Genomic DNA, 21,220 nt, shown 5'->3' on the forward strand with positions numbered 1-21,220 from the left:
ATACCTGAAAACCTGTGTGGGCCCAGAAGGAACCTGAGAGAACTCAGCTTCCCACCCCAGGCCAGCCAGCTGTCCATCCACATCCCCTGCTCCCAGACGCATTAGATACACATGGGCACGCGCGCACACACACACACACACACACACACACACACTCCCTTCACCCATTCCCCTGATAAATACACTGCACAGGGGTGTGAGGAGTCTGGGACACCCCAGGGCTCTCAAGATTCCCACGGATTGAGGCTCTATTTTATTGCAATGTAGATAGAGAACCTACATCTTCTGCACATTGCTAGGTTCCCCAAGTCACAGTCGCTTTCTTTTAATTCTGATAAACTCCACAGAGCTTTACAGAGGCTCCATTCTATATAAAGCGCTGTATAGCAACACCACGTTCTCAGTCCAGAAATGCATTTACCTTTCAACGTTTCAGTGAGGATCAGAGAACCTGGGGCAGCAGCTGGATTTTCCTCCGCCAAGTCCACCTGTCCTAACACACCTGCCTAGTCAGAGCACGGGGTAGGTAACTTTCCCACAAGGGCCATGGGCATGAATGACAGAGGAAGAGCCCTGGCTTTATTCCTCTGAATGCAGTGATGATCTAAATGCAGTAGTTCATTTCCATGGTTAGGAACTTTGCTTTGGTTTGTCCGATCTTGGACTCTGGGTCTTTGTTACAGCATTTGTGTCGCAGTTCAATTTGGAGAGAAAGAAGACATCCGAGGGAGGGCGGGAGAGCTCCTTGGCAGGAGACACACCCTGTTAGAGGCACATGGCAGAGTGAATGGGTAGGGCTTTGTCTACCTAATAACCCCAAAGAGAGGGTGGAGAATCTTTGTTCCCCTGTCCTAGCATGTCAGAACACAGAGGAGCCATGGGATTCTGCAGCAGGATTCCACTTGCTGTGGCAAACTGAGCGGGGCGGGAGCTACCAGCCTGGCTGTTTACATTCCCAGCCCAGGCGGAGCTGATTCCGCCTCACCTGGCCTCCCCTACTTTGCAGGACTCTGTCTGATAGGCCTGGGTTGGCAGAGAGCCTGCAGAATAATTTTAGGGTCAGCCCCAGATCAACATGGATTTCGGCTTCCATAAGGCAAGAGAATAAACACAGGTGGGCACAAGGGCTCGAGTTACCACAGAGCTGGCTTCGGACCCTACGCCGACTCCTAAAAAAGATCTTTGTCACCTCCAGGTGGAAGAAAGTGGGTAGAGTTCGTGAAGAGGGTCTTCGTTGCGCTGGGATGACTCTGAGATTTCCCGCGAGTGTGGGGGACAGTGGGGCGTGGAGTGAGGAAGACAGATGGAAAAAAATGCAGCCGGTTGGTGATGAGCCTCTCACTCTCCAATGGAGAAGGTAAGAGTTACCATTTCTCAGATTTTCTATTAGGTGGTTTCTATATGTTACTTCTGGTCCTTAACAACTCTCAGGGGGGACCGCATTTATCTGTGACTGTGTGATAAACCAACGCACAGCAAGCGATGCAGAACCATCGTCACTTTGTTAGCTCACAGATTCTCTGGGTCAGGATCTGGAAAGAGCACCCAGGAACTGCCTCTCTCTGCCCACGATGTCCGGGCCCTTAGCCGATGAGTTCCAACGCCAGTTCTCTGACACCAGCTGGTGTCCTGCAATACGATTCCATGCTGACACTAACTACCCAGAGTCCACGCAGAGCCCACAAGTTAAAGGTAAAGTCCTTCTTTGCACCAGCCAGGTCAGGTGTCCCCAGGAGGGGACACGAGGTGAGGCTCGAAGGGTCCTGAGCGCAGGAACTTCTGTCCTCAGGGAGTCAGGGTACATCACCCTCCAAGTAGGTAGAGATGTTCCCCAACCTGACAGCTTTGCTGTCAGTTTCTCATCCAGGTGTCATGTGTGGATATGATTGATTAAGTCGTTGGTCCTGTGAACTCAACCTCCAGGCCCCTTCGGTCTCTGGAGGCCCATGGGTGGGCTGAAAGTTCCGACTCCCCAGTCACTTAGTCTTTCTGGTGACGAATCACATCCTGAGGCTACCTAGTATCCGCAACCTAAGACACCTCATTACCATAAATCCTGGGACGATCGAAAGGGGCTTGTTACGATGCACAAAAGCTACTCCTGTTGCTCAGGAAATTCCCAGGGATGTAGGATCTCTGTGCCCAGAAACTGGGGACAAAGACCAAATGTATCTCTTACTGCACCACAGAATCACCGAATCTCTTTAAGTCTGAGTTACCTTCTATTCGAATAGTGCTGGGGCAGAGGGATTGTCTAAAAATGACCTCGACCACGTCTTCTATTCCACGTGCTCTTCCTACGATGGGACTTTAACCCTCTTCTCATCAAGAGGTGACTTTGAATTTCAGCAAGGCCAGAAGGGACACCATGTGACTTCCGTGTCTATAAAAGACGATAGTTTCCACCCAGTTCCCTTTCCTGAGACATCACAATCCATAAACATGAGGCACAGACGTTAGCTGCATATGTAATTTTAACTTTTCTAGTAGCTACATTAAAAAGGTAACCAGAGACAGGTGAAATTAATTTTAATGTATTTTATTTAACCCAATATATTGAGTACAGTATGAAATCAATCTAAAATACTAACGTATTTTACATTCTTCGTTCATACTAAGTCTCTGAAATCCAATGTACGGTTTATGCTGACAGCACGTCCCCCCCCCCCCACATGGTTATATCATAGTTTATTTGCATATTTATGCTGCTTCAGTTATTTTGTCATTATGAATAGTGACCATGTGGACATCCTGGCACATAGATTGGTCTGTATGTTCTTCAGAGGTAGAACTCCTAGGTCAAAGAATAGAATCTTTTTAGACTCTTGATGTATTTTGCAAGTTGCTATCCAGAAAGCTTTTCCCCATTTATATTCCCATCAGCTAACTATGACTTTGATCAAAAAAACAAAACTTTGTTTACTTAAATTGTCATGAAGTTTTTTAAATTTGCCTAAATTTAATTTAACTTTTAATGGTGATTTTCATTTGCTTTTCTTTGATTACTAGTGAGAATGAACTCATTAATATTTATTAGCCATATTAGTCATGCGTATTTCTTCTGGGAATTGTTTATTCTATTATTGGGGTGTTAGAATATTATCAATTTTCTGTGTACTTTATATGTAATCTTTATGGAAGATAATTTCCCATATTTATGTGGCTTAACATTTTTTATATCTACAATTTTATGAAAGCGAAAGCTTTTTACAAACTTTCACCTTATAGACACATACGTTGTACAGATCCAGTTCATGGCATAGTAAATATAGATGACAATACCATATTATAAACTTCACTGTTGCTAAGAGACTAAATCTTAATTGCGCAAACCACAAAAAAGAAATGGTAATTATGTGAGGGGGTAGAGGTGTTAGCTAATGCTAAAGTGGTAATCATGTTGTAGTATAATAAATGTATCAAATCAATGCGTTGTACACCTTGAATTTATAGATTATATGTCAATTATATCTCAATAAATATAATTTTTTCAACAAAGAGGAATGTTTGTAAAAGTACCTAGCAGAGTATCTGGCATGAAGATAATTTCTTTTCCTTTTTAAGTTAATATTTGCCAAAAAAAACAACACCTAGAGTTTTTTTGGGTTTTTTTTTTTTGTAGTCAAATCTGTCATTTTCTATGTGTTTTCTTCTGTTGTTCATATTCTTAGACACTCCCGGGCCATCCAAAGTTTATTTTGTTTTTCTACATTTGCTTTTGCTTTTAACTCTTTAATCTTTTGGGGATTTATTTTGATATTTGAGGTAAGGCAACAACATTTACTGCTGCCCACCCATCGCGACCATTTTCCTTACCTCACGTCTTCATTCAGAACAGCCACATTTCAAGTGCTCAGTGACCATATGTGACCTGTGAGGCAGATGGATCAACAGAAACCAATGTCTCCGTGGACATTTTGACAGGACCAATGTCCTGTGAGGGGCTATTTGGATTGGACAGTGCAGGTCTCTAGTTTCAGGCATTCATTCTCATTTCTCTACGTATTTGCCATGACTTGCAAGCACCACATAAGGAGGATTTTTTTTAAGCAGCTGGTAACAAATCAAGGCTCCAGGCGGCCACTATCCATCCAACTTGCTGTCCCTTGACATGATGCCACCTGCTTTCTTCTAAGGTGTTGGAGCACTTCTTTTAGCTTCCCACTCGAGGGCTGATGTTAAAGGCTTGTCGTAGTTCCATCCTTAGTTTTGCATTCGTGTAACCCATGGCAACAGTGAGGATCCTGCAGCTGGTTGCTGTGTTCAGTTCTCACACTACCGAGTTGAAAATCAGACAAAAACTGTTGGCCGCAGGATGGAAAGTGGCAGCAGGGTCACCAGGAGACATTGCTTTGGCAAAGGTGATGGCACCATTGGCCACACATTCTCCAAGGGGCACATGACCCCCCTCAGGGCTCTCATTGGTGGAATGAAGTCCCGAGAGCAGAGTTAGGAGGCCAGGATCTGGGGCTTGAGTTCCATGTGGGTCACTTGGCCGCATGTGGATAAACAGTGTTTTCATGGTCACAGTCCACATCATCCACCTGGGTCAGTCTCTTGAAAACTGTGCTCGTGTAGTTGTGCCTGGGTGTGGCTTGAATACTATATCTGGGCACGGGGCCACTGTACAATTCCAGGAGGTGCCATTTTCATCGCATTCCATTGGGACTGGTGCCTTCGAGACTATGTATCAGCATGGAATACGATGAGAAGCAAGCCTCCCATCCCTCCCGCCATCCCTATTGGAGGAGGCAATTTGGAAAAGGAGTCAAGAGACCTGGTTCTGATCCCAGTTCCACCACTAACTAGTTTTGTGCCTTCTCTGCGGCCATCCTCATCATAGTGATTCGATCAGGTGATTTTGGACTAGTAGATTCAGTGTCTGGTGAGGACCTGCTTCCTGGTTCATGGACGGCTCCGTCTAGCCTCACATAGTAGAAGGGACAGGGGCGCCCTGTGGGTTCTCTTTTTATAAAGGCTCTGCCCTCATGACTTAATCACCTCTCAAAGGCCCCACCTCCTATTACCATCACGTTGGGGGGTAGGATTTCAACATATGGATTTTGGGGGAACACAAACGTTTCGTCTAGAGCAAAGTCCTAATATACAGGAAGATCACTTAGCACCTTGAAACCACCCACTGCCCCTTGTTTCCTTCCTCTCATCTTCCCAATAGTTATAGGATGACTTCTGGTTAAACCGATGTTTCAGAGTTTACTTATTATGCTCATACAAAATATCGGTCATCGGTGAGCCAAGTGGCATTCCATGGCTATGTTTCTTTCCTTTCTTGTACCATTTTTGGCTCCTCCTGAAGTTCATAAATCTTTTTCCTAACAGTCCCCCAGGAACATTCTCTTCTCTTTTCTTATCATGATAGAACACCACCCCCCATTTATTAAAATTCTGAAGGAAGATTATTTTCAATCCAACGATCTACACAAACTATACAAATTGATTCTTGTTTTACTGTATATGACTTCTCTCTCTCAAAATCAAAATCTGTCTGTCTGTCTGTCTGTCTCTCTTTGCCTTTGAGAGCTCACTTTGTATGCAGCATCCCAAAATGCCATAATAGCATGCCTCGAGTTATTGTTTTTACCTTCCTGCTGGGCACACAGTAGGCTCTTGTAATGAAGAAATATATCTCTCAATTCTGGAGCATTTTCTTGAATTATTTCCATGATAGTTTTCTTCTTTCTTTCCTTCCTTCCTTCCTTCCTTCCTTCCTTCCTTCCTTCCTTCCTTCCTTCCTTCTTTTCTTTCTTTCTTTCTTTCTTTCTTTCTTTCTTTCTTTCTTTCTTTCTTTCTTTCTTTCTTACTTTTACTTCTTTCTGAAATTTATATGATTTAGATGGTTATACCTCATGTTCTTCTAAATTTTTTAATGTCATCTCTTCCATTTTATTTGCTTTGTCTTTTTTGTTTTTCTAGGAAATTTCCTTGATTTACCTCCCAACACAAGGGTCGAATTTTTATTTCAGCTACAAAATATTTTTAATAGTATATTATTCTATGAATTCAATATTGTCCTCTTCTCTGAGGAAATTAATTATTGGGTTTAAGTTTTTTTAAATACTATTCTCTGGTTTGTCTCTGTTTCCTTGAAAGCTTCAAAACAAACTTCTGTTTGTTGTTGGTCTTTGCTTTTATATTTGGTAACAGCTGCTTTTAATCATGTGACAGCTCCGGCCAGTTAGCTATAGAGGGAAGTCAGCTAAGAATTCCTGGGAAAGCTTTTCCTTTCTTGATTCGAAGGCAGTATGGCTGGCTCACCTCTTGTTCCCTTTTCCTGGTTTGAGTTCCAATGTGATGCCTTAAAACAGAGAAGCCATAAAGTGATAGTTCTCAGAATGTGTTCTGGGGGCCCATGAGGATTCTCAGGAATTTTCAGGGGGTTCATGATATCAAAACTATTTTAATAATAACACCAAGACTTAATTTCCCGTGATCGCCTTCTCTCATGAGTGTACAATGGGGTTTGGCAGAGTCTGGCTGACATGGGATGACATTTTCATTCTGACAGCCAATGAATGTGTGCTTGCATATTCTTAAATTTTCAACTTTTCTCAGTCTTAATTTCTAATACAACAATTATCAACAGGTATAACTCACATAAACAAAAGTTCTTTAAGGTCCTCAATCATTTTTGAAAGTCTGAAGAGGTCCAGAGACCAAAAAATTGAGAACCGCAAAGGTAAAAACAAAAGCAAACCCTGACATTGCTGAAATGGCTGAACTCACGCCAGCCTCCCACGACTTCTAGTTTTCTTGTTATATCATAAAATTAAGCCCGTATTTATTTAAGTTACTGTTGGCTGGATTCTTTTATTGCAGCCAAAGTGTCTCAACCAAGAATAGCAAGGAAACCTGCCATTTTGTTTGTTTTTTGTGAACACCAAATGTTAGTATCTGTAGGTCTTTTTTTCTGGGACATTTGGTTTCTCAAAAAAAAAAAAAAAAAAAAAAACCCCACAAAAAACAACAAACTCTTAAAGCTCCTGCTTTGAGCGTGAGTAGGGGGAGGGGGCTCAGCAGGGGGGTCTCACCATCCGGTCTGTGGACTTCCAGCGTGACTCTATTTTAAGTATAGTGCCACTTACTGCCTTGCACCTCTGACCTCGGGCTTCTCCGGTGCAGCTTCGTCCCAGGCTTCTGGTCCTCGCGGGGCAGGGTGGGCGGCCGCCCAGTCGTTTGGAATGTGGCGAGGAGCTCGGGGCTCTTTGCTTCTCACCCTCGCTCCCCGTCATCTCCCCTGCCCCCTCCTTTCCGTTCTGCCGTATCTCATCCCGCCTTCTCCGGTTCCTGTGCCCGACCCTCCTGACACTTCTCTGGGCTCTAGGGCGTAAAGGGGCTTGTTTCTACATGGCATCCCCTCTGCAGGCATTTGCTCAGCTCTCAGGGCTTCGTCATCCACTTACCATTTGCAAACCTTTTGTTACAGACCTGTCTGCTGTTGCTTACTCTCTCATGGTCTCTAACGTTTGTGCCACGTCTAGTAAAAAATCTTGATTTTCTGACTTAAGATGCAAAACCTCCCTCAGGTGCTTAAACAACTGTGAAAAATCTAATAATAAATCAAACTTCTAATAGTGAGTTCTTTTAGGGCGATTGATTGATATTATTGGTTGTTAACATAACCCATCTCTCTCTCTCTCCTCATTTTAATAGGGTCTTTGAGAAAAAGAAAAAGAAATGCATGTGTTCAGTCGACCACGTTTAGTCAGAAGCCCTTGTACCATTACAACCCTTCGCCCATCCGAAGAGAGCTTTTTCCTGAGTCATGCCTTCTCTCTCCATCTCTTCTCCAGCTCGACACGCCAATTTCCTCCGGGGGCTTCTGTGGGATACGGTTGTGACAGCCTCGTCAAGGGTGTCACCTGCAGGGCACCCTTCCAATGCACCTTTCAGAACGTCTGTTTCATAAACACCCCGCTCATATCTGAACACAGTCCTTCAGAGCGACTGTGGGAGTTTTCAGGTGTCCTTGACACAGGCTTCTTAGACACAGAGGAAACATCATTTGGGTCCTCAAATCAATGTTTCATTTAGTAAAGCTGCAAAATTTTTAAAAGGTAGTTTTCTATAAGCCTTTTAGCTTATCTCACAAATATTATTTTCATTTATAAATCTAGTAAAATTTAACAACCACTTACCAAGACCATGCATAAGTTTTTATCAACTCCAATTGAGCAAACTTAACTGCCTTAAACACTGAGTCCCGTTTATGAATTTGTTAGTTAAATTTCATAAGCAGTTTAAACTGAATTTACAAAGTTACTAGACTTGATTTTCTAAACTAAGAAGCAAAATCTCCCAGGTATTTAAATAATTCTCAAATATTTAGTAAACAAACTCCTACTGGTGAATTCTCTTAGAGGCTAATATTGTTGCCAACTTAACCCAGATCTCTAATAACTTTCCACTGAAAATTGCAAATGTAAAATTAATTACCAAATTACATATCTTAAATTAGAATCACAAGACTACTATATTATACTCTGATATGAAATACCCATAAATGGCACAAACCTTTGAATGTTTAACATGTACAAATCATCTCAATGAATAACCCCTGCCTTTTTTCCTGATCTTTATAAAAATGTATGATAGTTATTGATTTGATTCATTTCGTCTCTATATTTAATTTGAAGTTTTTCTAGAAGTAGAATTGCTGGTTATAGAGTATGCATGTGGCCCAGTAATTCTGTCCCTTGTTGTAACATAAACACAATGATAATGCAGACCCATGTCCATCAAAGGGCATGAGCTGGGAGTTCAGAGCACAGTATTCATGGGAGCCCTGTTGGTGAAGACGGAGATGGGAGATCGTAGTAAACTGAGCGTTCCAGGCCTTTTTCCGAGGATCAGCTATTGTGTGCTCTCAAAATTCTGAACCAGTGAGCCAGACTTTACATTTATCCTGATTAAATTTCAAATGTCAAATATCATCCCTTATTCCAGCCTGTCAAGGTATATTCCAATCTTAATTCGATCGTCCAGGATACTGAGCTCCTGATAAGCTGCCCTCCCTGCATTCAGCGATGACGAGGCCAACAAGCGTTGTGGACAAGCGCTGTGGACAACGCTTTGGCGCTGACCGCTGAGCCCCCGTGCAGATAAAGGAAGAACAGATAGTGGAAGGAGGCCCAGTCAAGGGTTTGGAATTTGAAGGACAAGCTCTTGGATCCTTTTCTCTTCCAGTTTTGGCTTCCAATTGAAGCACTCATTTCCTTGACCTGTTCCCCAAAGTCTGTGGACCGAGGATGGGAGCGTTAAAGGGAAGCTTCAGATGTAAGTTTCTGAGAGGGCCCAGATGCATTAAACATGGAAGACGCGACTTTCCGGTCACTTTCATCAACTTCCTTTTCGACCCCTAGAGCTCACAATAAAGAGTTCCAGGATGGTTAGCTTTTCTGGCTGCATTAAAGGGGGTGCAGAGATTAGCCGCCTCACTGCCCAAATGGGAAACTAGGGTACAGGGAAGTTTCTGGCCAGGTCCATCCTGGAATGGGGTGACGACGGCAGAGCCAGGATGGGAACCCCAGTCCTTTTGCTCCACATTGAGCTACCTCAGTCAGGTGAGCATGTCTATATGCCTACCCCGCTTCCTAGACAGCCAGTGTACCTCCAGAGTGTGGGAGAAAGCAATAGTTTCTAATTAAAATACACAAGGCTAGACCATGGCACAGAATGAAAAAATCACCTGGATTTTAAAGATGAAACAGTAGATTTCAGAGAAATGGGCATTTACTAGTAACTTGGGCCTTGGATCCCAGGTCCCCCAGACAGTACAAAAGTAGATTTTACCTCATTAAACAGTTTTATTTTTATTTTTATTTATTTTTAGGCGAGGCAACTCTTGGTCGACCTCACAGATTGCGAGGACCTTATCAGCTTACAATCCCTTAATTTTTTAGGCCTATAGCACCTGGTCTTCCTAGGTGGTCTCCTGTTCAAGTACTAACCAGGCCTGACCCTGCTTAGCTTCCAAGATCAGACGGGATCAGGTTTGTTCAGGGTGGCATGGCTGTAGACATGAAACAGTTTTAAAGTAGAGAAATAAGTCTTCACATAGGCCTAATGAATGTAACTGCTGTGCTTATGGAGTTAGGTCTATGGGAATTGTACGCATGGGGGCATCACTATTTCTCTTGTGCTATTGTTGTTGTTGTTGTTGTTGTTGTTGTAGTTGTTTCGATTATTATTAGCTATTTGTAGAGGGTGAACAGTGCACAGAACATAAAAGAAAACACATTCTTCCGGGTAAAAACCCTGTCTGAGGTTACTGTTATGAGACTGAGTCCTCTCTGTGACATACAGGTTCATTCATTCTAGCTTTATGAGGACATTAGTCATGGTAAGTCCTTGCATCATTCCAAGGAAGTGGAAAGACTCTATGATTGCGACTCACAGCCACTGTCCCTGGACTGACTTAATTATCCATAATTAACACGAGTAGCTCTGTGGATGGTATCCTTTCATAGGCATGAATTTCTAACAGAACAACATCTTCAGCTCTGAGCATTGTTCAACTGAATGTTGCTATGAGACTGCAGCTATTTATTCCTTCACGGTGTTTTCTTAAAGAGCTGTGACGTCCTTAGGCTCTGGTGACAGAGTGTATTTTTCTTAGATGCACTATTCTTTTCCTTTCTCTCACTTAAAAAGAGAGAAAAGGCCATCATCATTTGTATAACGTTTCCCATGAATACATTAGAATGTTAGAGGGGGGATGGATGCCAGACGTCTTGGCAAGGTAGGAGCCCTTTCAACTGTTAAATTTCTGTTTGAATCTGATGATGTGGTTGTAAATAAATTTGTCTTGAAGAACCCAAGACCATCAAGATTTCAGTGAATGCTCCAACCATGAGCGTAAACTGTTAAAATAGATATTTCTTGGAAGAATAGATACATGGGTTTTGGAGTACGTATATTATCAATACCCTTTTCAATCAATATACTAATATCTCAATGCATGTCTATTTCACAACAGAGATGTGTGCCGAGAACATCTGCTGGTTTCGCCTGCTTATCATCCATTCTTTCTCTCAGCTAAAACAGCTCAGTTTTCTCTGGGGTCCTATCCCTCTCCAGGGGTGACAGTCCAAATACGTAACAACTAGAATGACATGGGTCTCACCACACCTGACCAATCAGAATGAATGTTGACAGTAACAGCCGCTGAGCCCAGCCTTCCTGTCAGATCCACCTTCCGTGAGTCTAGATGCCCTGTTCTTCCTTCTCCAAGGGCCAAGCGTGAGCCAAGCTGAGCCGAACAGATTCTCCGTCCTGAGAATGTGTACGTTGGTCAGTAACACAGACAGGACTGAAAACAGATGGCACAGGTGTGTCCCAAAGGCGTTGCCCTAGAAACATCAACTTTCTGGAGGCCTGGTGCTCCCTTGCTTTCTGTCCTAAGATCTCACTGGTGAGCTTTTTCTCTGATTCTATAAGCTACCATCATATCCATCCAATAATTTTTTTCTTAGGTTTATTGCTTGCAATCAAGGAACTCTGAGACAGTGATTCAGAAAAGAATATATTAAATGGGAATCTGTTTTCCTGGGTTATTGCATCATGGAGTTGTAGAAATGATACTGTGGAAGGAAAAAACCTTCAAGGGAATCAGTAGGAAGTATGATAAAATGGAAAAGCCTATTTACTCAATGGCGACAAAAGGCTTGAACCAGATACAGCAGAAGTGCTAAGCTTTCTCTACATTGCTATCCATACCTAGGTTTTAAAATTATTTTTTTTAAAAAAGTAGCTTTCTACTTCTAGAATTCCCCTTTGACACTTAGTCACTAGATTAAATCTTCCAGAATATGTTTATTGAACTCTGATGCACATATGAATCTCATGGAGCATCTCATTGAAATGCAGTCTCATTCTACATTTCCAACAAGCTCCCAGTGATGCCAGTGCTGGTGACCTGAGGACTACACTTTGAGCATTGAGGTTCCAGGTCAGAGGGTTTCTTTCCAGCCCAAATTTCCCAGATTTCCCATTTAGGGATTCCAGACCGCTTCCCTTTGTCTGTGTAGAGCATACTTGTCATACCACTCGCAGCCAGCAGGTGTCATCAGCGCACTCTGAGAGTCTCCATGGGATTGATTCCTTGCTATACCAGTCTGATGTGCTTCAAAATTTGTGTAAAAAGATCTTGAACAATCTTCAGAGTAAACATATTTCATAGCATTTGGCTATAGTTTGAACTACAAGCAAAATGACCAACGAGGGTAATCCTTGCTAAGTTTTTTTTATAACATTTTTATTTCTTTATGATTTTACAATTATCTGTCTAGGCTTCATTGTGGAAATTTGGCTCTTGACATTTGTAATTGGAAAGTTTGCTGCAGTTCGATTTTTAGAGGGCTTTCTCAAGCATTACCTTTTGACAGAAGGCTCTTTACTACTATTATTATTCCCAGTTTACAAAGGAAAAAAAAAAGTGTAGCGAGAATTTAGTGTCTTGTCCAGCGCAACAAAGATGGGGAGAGAGACGTGAGATCCAGCCTTCAACTCAAAATCCCTCACTTTACCCTCTGGCGTATGGAGAAGCAGAAAGACGGCGCCTGGGTTCTCTTCCAAATTGAAATTAAACTCTGTTCTTCTCAACAAAATTGAAAGTTTACTAATCGTTATCAGGGATAATGGTTTAAGTTTTGGGAATTCCTTGGTTCCTCATCAAAGGTGCTGGAATACCGGAATGCTGATAGTTCTGGGCATAAAATCTCCACAAATACAGTGAAACACTTTGGACATAATGACCTGAGCTTGTGAGGCTTTTACAAACATTGTGTTTATTTACCATAACCAAGGAATCCCTGTCATGCACTTGGTATCAAAGCCTCTTTTGAAAAACTTCTGGGGAAGTCAGGCAGTAATGAAAAAGTAACATTTTGAGTACATTTAGGTTAAAGCAAAGGCTTTTTTTGTGCCTTATCTTGGAGAACCACCCACAGGTTTTGGAGCCACAGTCATCTCTGGGGCTCCTCCAGGTCCTTCCTGCTTTGCTTGCCCTCCCCCTCAAATCTGGAACAAAGAAATTCCTGTCACCCCCAAGGCCAAGCCCAGCAGATTCTTAAGTATCAATCTCAGGGTAAGAAGTGCTGCTGTGGGTGATTGCAAAGCCTAGGATCATCTACCTCAAACATTTTGTAAAATGTTAATACGGAGAATTAGGAAAACAATGTTTCGGTGGTCAAGCAAATTTGAGAACCTCATTTAAATGCAGTCACACCAGTTTTTCAACAGGGCTTCTTGGTGGTGGTGTTCATGTGCATGGTGAACCTTTAAGAAGAGAGCAGGCCTTGTGACCTGCCTCCCACTTAGGAGGTTAAGGAGCCTTTTGTTCTTGGGACATCTGAGGCTTGCAGAACGCCCTCTGAAGGTCCTGGCCTAGTTCGTCTTTCACTGCAGACAGAGCGGCTTCATGGCAGGTGGCCTGCACAGTCATACAGGACCCCCCATTTGGCTTAATGCTCTGTCGTTGCCATCTTGAAATTCTTATTGTGTTGAATAAGGGGCTCTGTATTTTGGTTTTGCACTGGGCCTCACAACTCATGTAGTTGGTTCTGCCTATGGCTGCTGCAGAGGAGGAAACAGAGGCCCAAGAGGAGCTGGGTCTTGGCCTAAACCTTTCCCTATGCCTGTCTCCTTTTTCTCTGTGCACGCTTCCCAGCATCCTCATCCCACCTCTGCTGGCTCTCTCTCCTCCCTTTCCACTACCTCTTCCCTTCTTTTTGCATCTTCCTTCTCCTCCCTCCCTCTTTGTTCTTACCCTCTCTCTTCTGCCTGTGGACATATAGTCTTTTCTGTAGCTCAGTTTTATGAATCGTTGGAACAATGTTCTCGTTTCCTTACTTCCCTCAGTGCATTTAATTATGAGAAGTGCTGCGTGCTTTAGCAAATGTTGGCTCTTTGGAGGTCAGTTACCCTGAATTGTGCTGTTGAAATAACACTGGACGTCACAGCTCTGCTCTGGGCACTGCTGCCTTCTCTGTTTGTATCTGGGTACTAGGGAGGCAAGCCTAGAGCATGGTAGAAAGCAGAGAGAGGACACGTTTCAGTGATAATCAAAGCAGCACTGTCTGAGACTAATAGCCTCTTGAGATTGAAGTCGAACATCTTCGTTAGCCTCTTCTCACCTTTAAAGGAAAGGGTCAGTGCAGTGCCCCTTGGCACAGCAAGAAAAGGATCAGAACTGAAGATGGACACGGCCGTCTCTCGCCAACTGCCAGCAGCAACTCACCTGTCATTACAAGGCAGCCTTCCTTGCCTGGCGTTTGGAGCCCTCAGCGACCACCCATCCTATTTGACCCTGCTTCCCCCTTCCTCCCTTACCTTCCAATGTTGCCAAGGCTTTTCTTGTTGCAAGTAATATAAATTCAGTTCAAACCATTGTAAGAGAAAAAGGGGACATGTCGGTTCCTTCTAACAGCAATATATAAGGGATGGGACTGGCTTTTGGTACAGCTGGATTCTAGAGTCCAAATGAAGCCATGTGGACTCCTTCCCTGCCCCCTCCTTCTCTGTAATCTCTGCTTTCCTTTGGGGGCCTATTCTCTGTCCAGATCTCTCCATGTGGAGGTCAAGATTGCCCCTGCCCCAACAGCAGCTCTCAGTTTACATTTTCTTCATGGTTTGTAATCTAGAGAAAATGTCATTCCCGCAAGAGTTCCATAGCAAAGCTGGAGGGCAGATTCAGATTGGCCCAGTCAGGTTATGACGCCTAACTGATGAGCCCACCCCTTAGCCAATCAGAGTGACCCGGGGCACGGCGTGCACGCAGATTGGCCTGGCGGGGGTCACGTGCCCACCCATTCGGTGATGGCGGTGGTGGTGCTGGCAGGAAGGGTGAGCGCTCATCAAATCACGTGGAATGGGTTTCCTTTAAGGAAGGTTCTAGTATTAGATGAAGGAGAGGGAATATGTATCAGGCGGACAGCTTGTATCAAATGACAGCTCTAGGTGGCCGTCCCTTGTCTCAGTCTTGTCCCTTGACTCTTCTTCTGCTCCCACGCTTTGCTTTCATCTGCCACGGGGCCTTTGTCTGGTTCTAACCACCTCCCTGCCTCCATGTTCCCAGATCTAACCAGGCTTCAAGGCCGAACACAGCATAGACGCTGAGAAAGTACTTTGTGGGTTCTTTTGTCTCCTGATGGAACGCCGAAGAGGCTTCACGAGGAAGGCGGGCCTTTCCTTGAGTTGAAATTAGTTGGCTCTGCTCTAGCTACCTATTCTCATTATTCTTATGGGAGATTCTATGCTGGTTAAGGCTGTTTCATTGAAAGGAGCCTACAGACAAATGGGCCACGAAGAGTTGTACTAAAAGGAGCCTAGGGCTTCTTGAAGCAAAGACCACCTGAGCCTCCGGGGAGCCTGGAAGCCATCAGGCACCAGAATGAGACCCAGGCTTCCTGGCGCTGTGAGGAGAGATATGGTCCCTAGTCCTCGTGTCTGTCCATCTGAATGCTTCTCCCCTCTCCCTCGCAGGCTGCTGTCTGATAGCTCACCGCTGTGCTCTTTGGGAAAGATCACTGCCCCCACCCAGAATCATCTTTTAGTTCCTATACTTACCAAGGGACTATATTCGCTGGGTCTCTTTGCTCAGGTTTTTGAAACAGAGAGAATATATTTGGTCACTGACCAGCCTATGTATTGGCTGTCCTCGTGCATCTGCGATTAGTCCAAGAATACGCTTATCAGGGTCATGTAGCACATACACATTGCCTAGGCTGTGGGTGGGAGCAGGTCACAGAGAAAGGGGTGTGGGCTGGATAGGTACCCCAAAACATGCCTCTTATAGATACATAGAGCAGCTGTTTCCCAGAGAGGTCAAATGACTTATGCAAGTCCTCCCAGCCAGAGCAAGGTAAAGGATGGCCTTATACCCAGGTATATGACCACTGCTGTTTTTTACTCTTCTCATGAAGAGGGGATGCTCAAAGCCCTAAACATGGTTTAGCTCTTTGAGGGTGCAAGGCTGTGGAAAAGGAGTCCAGGAAAGAAACTGGGCTCTGAGGAACCCATGGTAAGCACTGAATGTAAGTGGCCATATGGAAGGGACTAAGTAAGACCCTTGGGCTTGACCAGAATAGCCTCATGACCTTCAGTGAAACAGATTCAGGGGGGCTAGAACCTGATGGGTAGAGCTAGGGGGATGTGAAGAAAGGATGAAAAATATGGAATAAAAGGCGGACATGGATTAACAGAAAAAAAGAAGTAGTGGAGTCTTGCTCCGGTACCATGGACTGTGCCCTCTGCTCCTCCATGTCATAAGAAATTTGGGAATAGTGCACTGTCGCATTAAGGTAAAAATCAGTGGAAGGAAGTTCTCAATTTGCTACCTAAATAAACGCTAAGTCCTGAGACTCTGGGATACTTCAGAGAAACTAGGACGTATGTGCTAAATAGGGCTTAGGGTGAAAAGGTTTGAAACAAGCAGATGGCTCTTTTGAAGAGATTGTCGTTAACACAAGACTGGGCTTTTCTAAATTATAAGGAATTATTTATCTTATTTCTTGTTATATTAAATGCATTTTGCTCTCTAAAACTCTTTATCAATTAGGAATGTTCTTAGCTGCTCAAAATAGAAAATCTAACTAAAACTGGATTAGGTAACACACATCTGTCTCAGCAAAAATACTGAAAGTAGGCATTTTCTGGAATGGCTCAGGTGATCAACCATGTCATCCAGGATCCAGACTCTAATCTTCATTTCACCCTGAGTTTTTCGTTTTTCATTCTATAACTGTTACTTCATGGTTTCAAGATGGCTACCACAGCTCTGGAAGAAAGTAGAACTGCCTTTTCACACCTGTCCTTTTTAATCGGGAAACAAATTATCTTTTCCAAAAGCACTGCAGTAGATTTCCCAAAGTGTCAGTAAAAGGACTGGGACACTTGGCCGATATAGCTGCAAGGGAAGCTGAACATGTAAATCTCCATGCAAACAGAATGTGGTTTCCTTGACATATTTAGCTCAATGACGATCTGTCTCCTGGGGATGTGTCGGGTTGGACATGTTCTGCCTAAGTAAAATCTATGTTCCATTAACAAGGAGGAAAGAGTGAAGGCCACCAAGAGCAGCTTTCACAACCACCAGCCTCTACGAGGGCTACCACTTTGCTATAAGCCCCCTTGCGATGGAGACAATGATGAAGGCTTTGCACCAGCCATGGTTCATGTACCTGAATTGAATGGACTTTAAGAATAAGTCATATTTCAATACAAATCACCAGGGAATATGTCAAAATTCCTCCCTGCCGCTTAACTTGAGTATCTTGGGTTTGTGCTCTCTAGCAAACAAGTAATTATTTTTAAATGGCATTTCTTACAGTCAGTTCATATTAAGGACCATGATCCACAGCTAATGTGCAATTACTCTGTAACATGTTACGAATGTCGCCACCGTCGGTTTCTTTAAGAATGAAAGTGTTATCCACCAGCATCTATTACTCAGTGATTGTCCTGGACAGGGTATGTGGCATTGAGCTTGATTTCTTTTCATTTTCAAAGTATATTCAGTACATAGCAAAGTGTGTGTAATTAAGAGAGCCATTTATTTTTGGGTTTAATAAAAGCTTATCTGATTTGTTGATATTAAAAGTTAACTTAGAAGCCGTGTTCATATAATCGGCTCTTCAAAATCTAGCAGTCACCCAAGTGGTTGCTCACAAGGGCTGGAGGCTTGGTAGTGATCTCTGCAGACTGATGGGCTTGTGACATGTCTGGTGACTGTGGCCTAGAAGGGATTCAGGCTGAGTGTGGCCAGATCTGCTTTTTCAAGAAAAAATCAGAAATCTGGAATTTTTTTAAATATTGAGAATAAAATCTCAAATTTTAGAACACTGAAGGCCAAACCAAATCCGACTTACATGTCAGATTCAATGAGAGGGCTGTGGCTTTTCACTTAAATGAGCCCATTCGAGAGGTAAAAACTTGGAAGCCCAGTGCAGGAAAGGAGTGCGGAGAGGTATGTGGGTTGCCCAGGTGAGCAGAGGTCATGTAGATCCTGACTTCCCCTTCAGGATTGGAGGATTTTTCTCCAGCTACCAGGAAGATCCTCCACTGATAGCTGTCAGCCATCAGCCTTCTTCAGAAACTGGTTCCACTCAAGAAAGTTGACCCGGCTAATCTCCAACTCAGCTCCTGCCTCCCCTAGAACATGATCCGTGAAATTTGGCTCCTCTATGTGTCTCCTTTCTATGTTCCAAGGAAGTGTATTTTTAAATTTTTTTTAACACCTATAGCACCTGGTCTTCCTAGGTGGTTGGTCTCTCATTCAAGTACTAACCAGGCCCGACCATGCTTAGCTTCCGAGATCAGACAAGATCGGACATGTTCAGGGTGAAGGAAGTGCATTTTAATGAGCAAGGCCAACCTAAGATAGTAGCGATCTTTGATGGAGTTTCCCTCATCAAACTGCAGATTTTCTTCAAGAGATGTAACCTGAACAAAAGCTCCCCTTCACGCACTTATTAAGAACACACAGCCTAGCAAAGAAAGGGGGTCAGAACTGCAGAGGAACTGTCTCCACTGCCTGCTATGCAAACAAACTGCTTTTCCGTCAAGTATGCGGTCCCTGTCACAGTATTCCACCAGCCCAGCAAATTAGTGGACCCAAATATCTCTATCTGTGTTATATTTCAGGATTATGTGTAGCTCAGGCCTCAGAATCAACTCCAGGGTCGATATGAATGATTGACATAAACCAGGCCCAGGAGGAAAAGGCGATGATTGGCAGTGTTGGGAATTTTGCTCGTTTTCCCTACTGACTGTATGAATAAAAGTTATTTGGTTGAATTTTTCTTTTCTGAACTGAAACAGCCCACATCGAAGGGCTTATTTTGTAACACGTCTTTGGAAGGGCTGTTCATTTTTTTGAATAGTGATAATGCCGGGGTGGATATAATAGGAGAGCGGGTCCAAGCAGCTTTGGAAAAAAAAAAAAGGAAAATGATTATCTCCCTCTATTGCACTTGCAGATCCAAGGCTGAAAGAGATGTGTCAACTGAGATCAAAATGACAGAAGTTCTGTACTCTCCCAGGTGCTGCTAGAAATGACGCTGTTTCCTCCTCACCCTACTCACTACCTCTTCTTTAACGTATCCACCTAATGTGAACCCAAACTTGGAAAAAATAGAGAGTAATACAAATTTTGAATGGGCTTAAAATAATATTGCAATATATTATCATTTCAGGACTCAAATTTTATGGTCTTGGCCTGAGTGTTTCATTATGAGAACAAGAAGGAACATTTGTTGTTTTTCCATGTAATGACCTGAAAAGTAAGTATCTGCCCTTTTCAGAATCTCCTCCTACAAAAAAAGCCTTCCACTGTCCTCCCTCTTCTCCCAGTAATAACGGAATTATAAGGAGTTTTAAAGATGGGGTTAGACTTGTGCAAATAGGAAGTATTGATGAAAGCAAAGCGAAGCCATGTGTAGAGTAAGGCAAGTTTAATTTGTCCATGGCTCAGAACAATTAGTTCTGAATATTTATTAAATTGTTTCTCCATAAAAGTAACAAACTAACAAAATAAAACAAAAACAAACCCATAGATACAACAAAATGGTGATTATCAGAGGGGAAGAGGATGAGGGAGGTTGAATTGGGTAAAGAAAGTCAAATATAGGCTAATGGAAAGAAACTAGGCTTTTGATGGTGATCATGAAATAGACTATACAGATATCGAATTTTAAAGCCATGTACCTGAAATTTATGTAATGTTATTAACCAATGTTATCTCAATAAATTTAATTAAAAATAAAAGTAAATTATTCTAAGCCAAGAATTAGAACTGATAGACAGGATTCTTGGAAAGAATGACACTCAAATGTCTCTCAGTAACAAACTCTTTGGGAGAAAAGAGTGAAAGTGTATTTAGTTAAAAAAAAAAAAAGGAGGAAGAAATGATGTCTGCTATTTTGATTACATCACATGTGCCTAGATCATTCGATGTTAAGACCTAAGATGATACAATTCTGTAACTGGTTTAGAATTCTGGGGCGGAAACATCCTGGAACCAGGGTATTTGATAAATTCTGTCTTCTTTCAGAAAGAGTTACAGCCCATGACATTTCAGAAGTCTGGCCTGCTACTTAGTGAAGTCAAGTTTTAGGAGTAATAAGGAAAAATAAAACTGAATAATTCTAAAAATAATAATAACAAATTTTAAAAAATGAAATACAGACATAGCTCCTGAAATATACCTTATTTTCATGAATCACCATGAAGCAGATGGGGAAGAATGATGGCCCTCAGAGGTGTCTACATTCTAGTTTCTAGAATTTATGAATAGTGTTACATCATGCGTATGGCAAGGAGAAATTCAGATTGCAGTTGAATTATGCTTGCTAATCGACTGACTTTGAAATGAGATTATCCTGGGTTATCCAGGTGGGCACAATATAATCACAAGGGGCCTCAAAAGTGTAAGGGAGGTGGCAGAATGGGTTCAGTGGCAGGGCGATGTCATGTGATAAAGACCTAAAAGACCCAACTGGCCATTGCTGCTTTTTAGGTTGGACGGGCTCCACAAGTCAAGGAGTGTTGGGTAGCTTCCGGAAGCTGAAAAAAAGGGAAGAAAGCCGATTCTCCCCCAGGAGCCTCCAGAAAGGATCACGGCCCTCCCAACAACCTCATTTCAGCCCAGTGAGCCCCATTTTAGGCTTCTGACTCTGGAACTGTGAGGTAATAAATGCGTTTTGTTTCACTAAGTTTGTGGTGGTCTGTTACAGCAACAATAGGAAACTAATGTAGCAGGGTAGTCAAGTAGAAACAAAATTTCACTTATGAAACAACTTCCTACTTAGTTCTATAAATGGTATTTATCAGATGATCAAGCACACCATTCTCTGCCAGATATTTAATTCCATATGACCCACTTCTGTGAAGCACCTGTCATACTGTTATGCACACTGATTAGAGTCAGTGTTTATTACATAAAACTCTATTTTTCTTGAGTGAGAGGGGTTATTTTGTTCTTTATTACCTGGTGATTAAAAATGAGTTATAATAATATCCAAGCTCGTTAGTTCCAAGCAGGAATCATCTTGTGAATGGGAGTGTGTGTGTGTGTGTGGGGGGGGGCAGTTACAGACCCTTTCTTTTTATTTCCAGCAGCTGGCCAAAGAAATAGCAGAGAAGTGATAAGTAAATACATGGAGGGAAATGCCTGGGTAGCTGCAGTTTATAATGTCTTTCAGTT

General features: G+C 42.8%; 1 long non-coding RNA gene and 1 pseudogene across 1 annotated transcript; one reads left to right on the forward strand and one right to left on the reverse strand.

Annotated features, from left to right (window-relative positions):
* The first annotated feature begins 232 nt into the window (after positions 1–232).
* LOC107519597 lies at positions 233–20,889 on the forward strand. The gene is made up of 4 exons (XR_001599129.2): positions 233–1,114; positions 1,196–1,357; positions 19,212–19,298; positions 20,534–20,889. It is a non-coding gene; the product is annotated as an uncharacterized LOC107519597 (long non-coding RNA).
* LOC118602510 lies at positions 9,920–10,038 on the reverse strand (annotated as a pseudogene).
* Positions 20,890–21,220: the final 331 nt, after the last annotated feature.

Source organism: Rousettus aegyptiacus, unplaced genomic scaffold (assembly GCF_014176215.1).
Source record: "Rousettus aegyptiacus isolate mRouAeg1 unplaced genomic scaffold, mRouAeg1.p scaffold_m13_p_4, whole genome shotgun sequence".
Classification (NCBI taxonomy): Eukaryota; Metazoa; Chordata; class Mammalia; order Chiroptera; family Pteropodidae; genus Rousettus; species Rousettus aegyptiacus.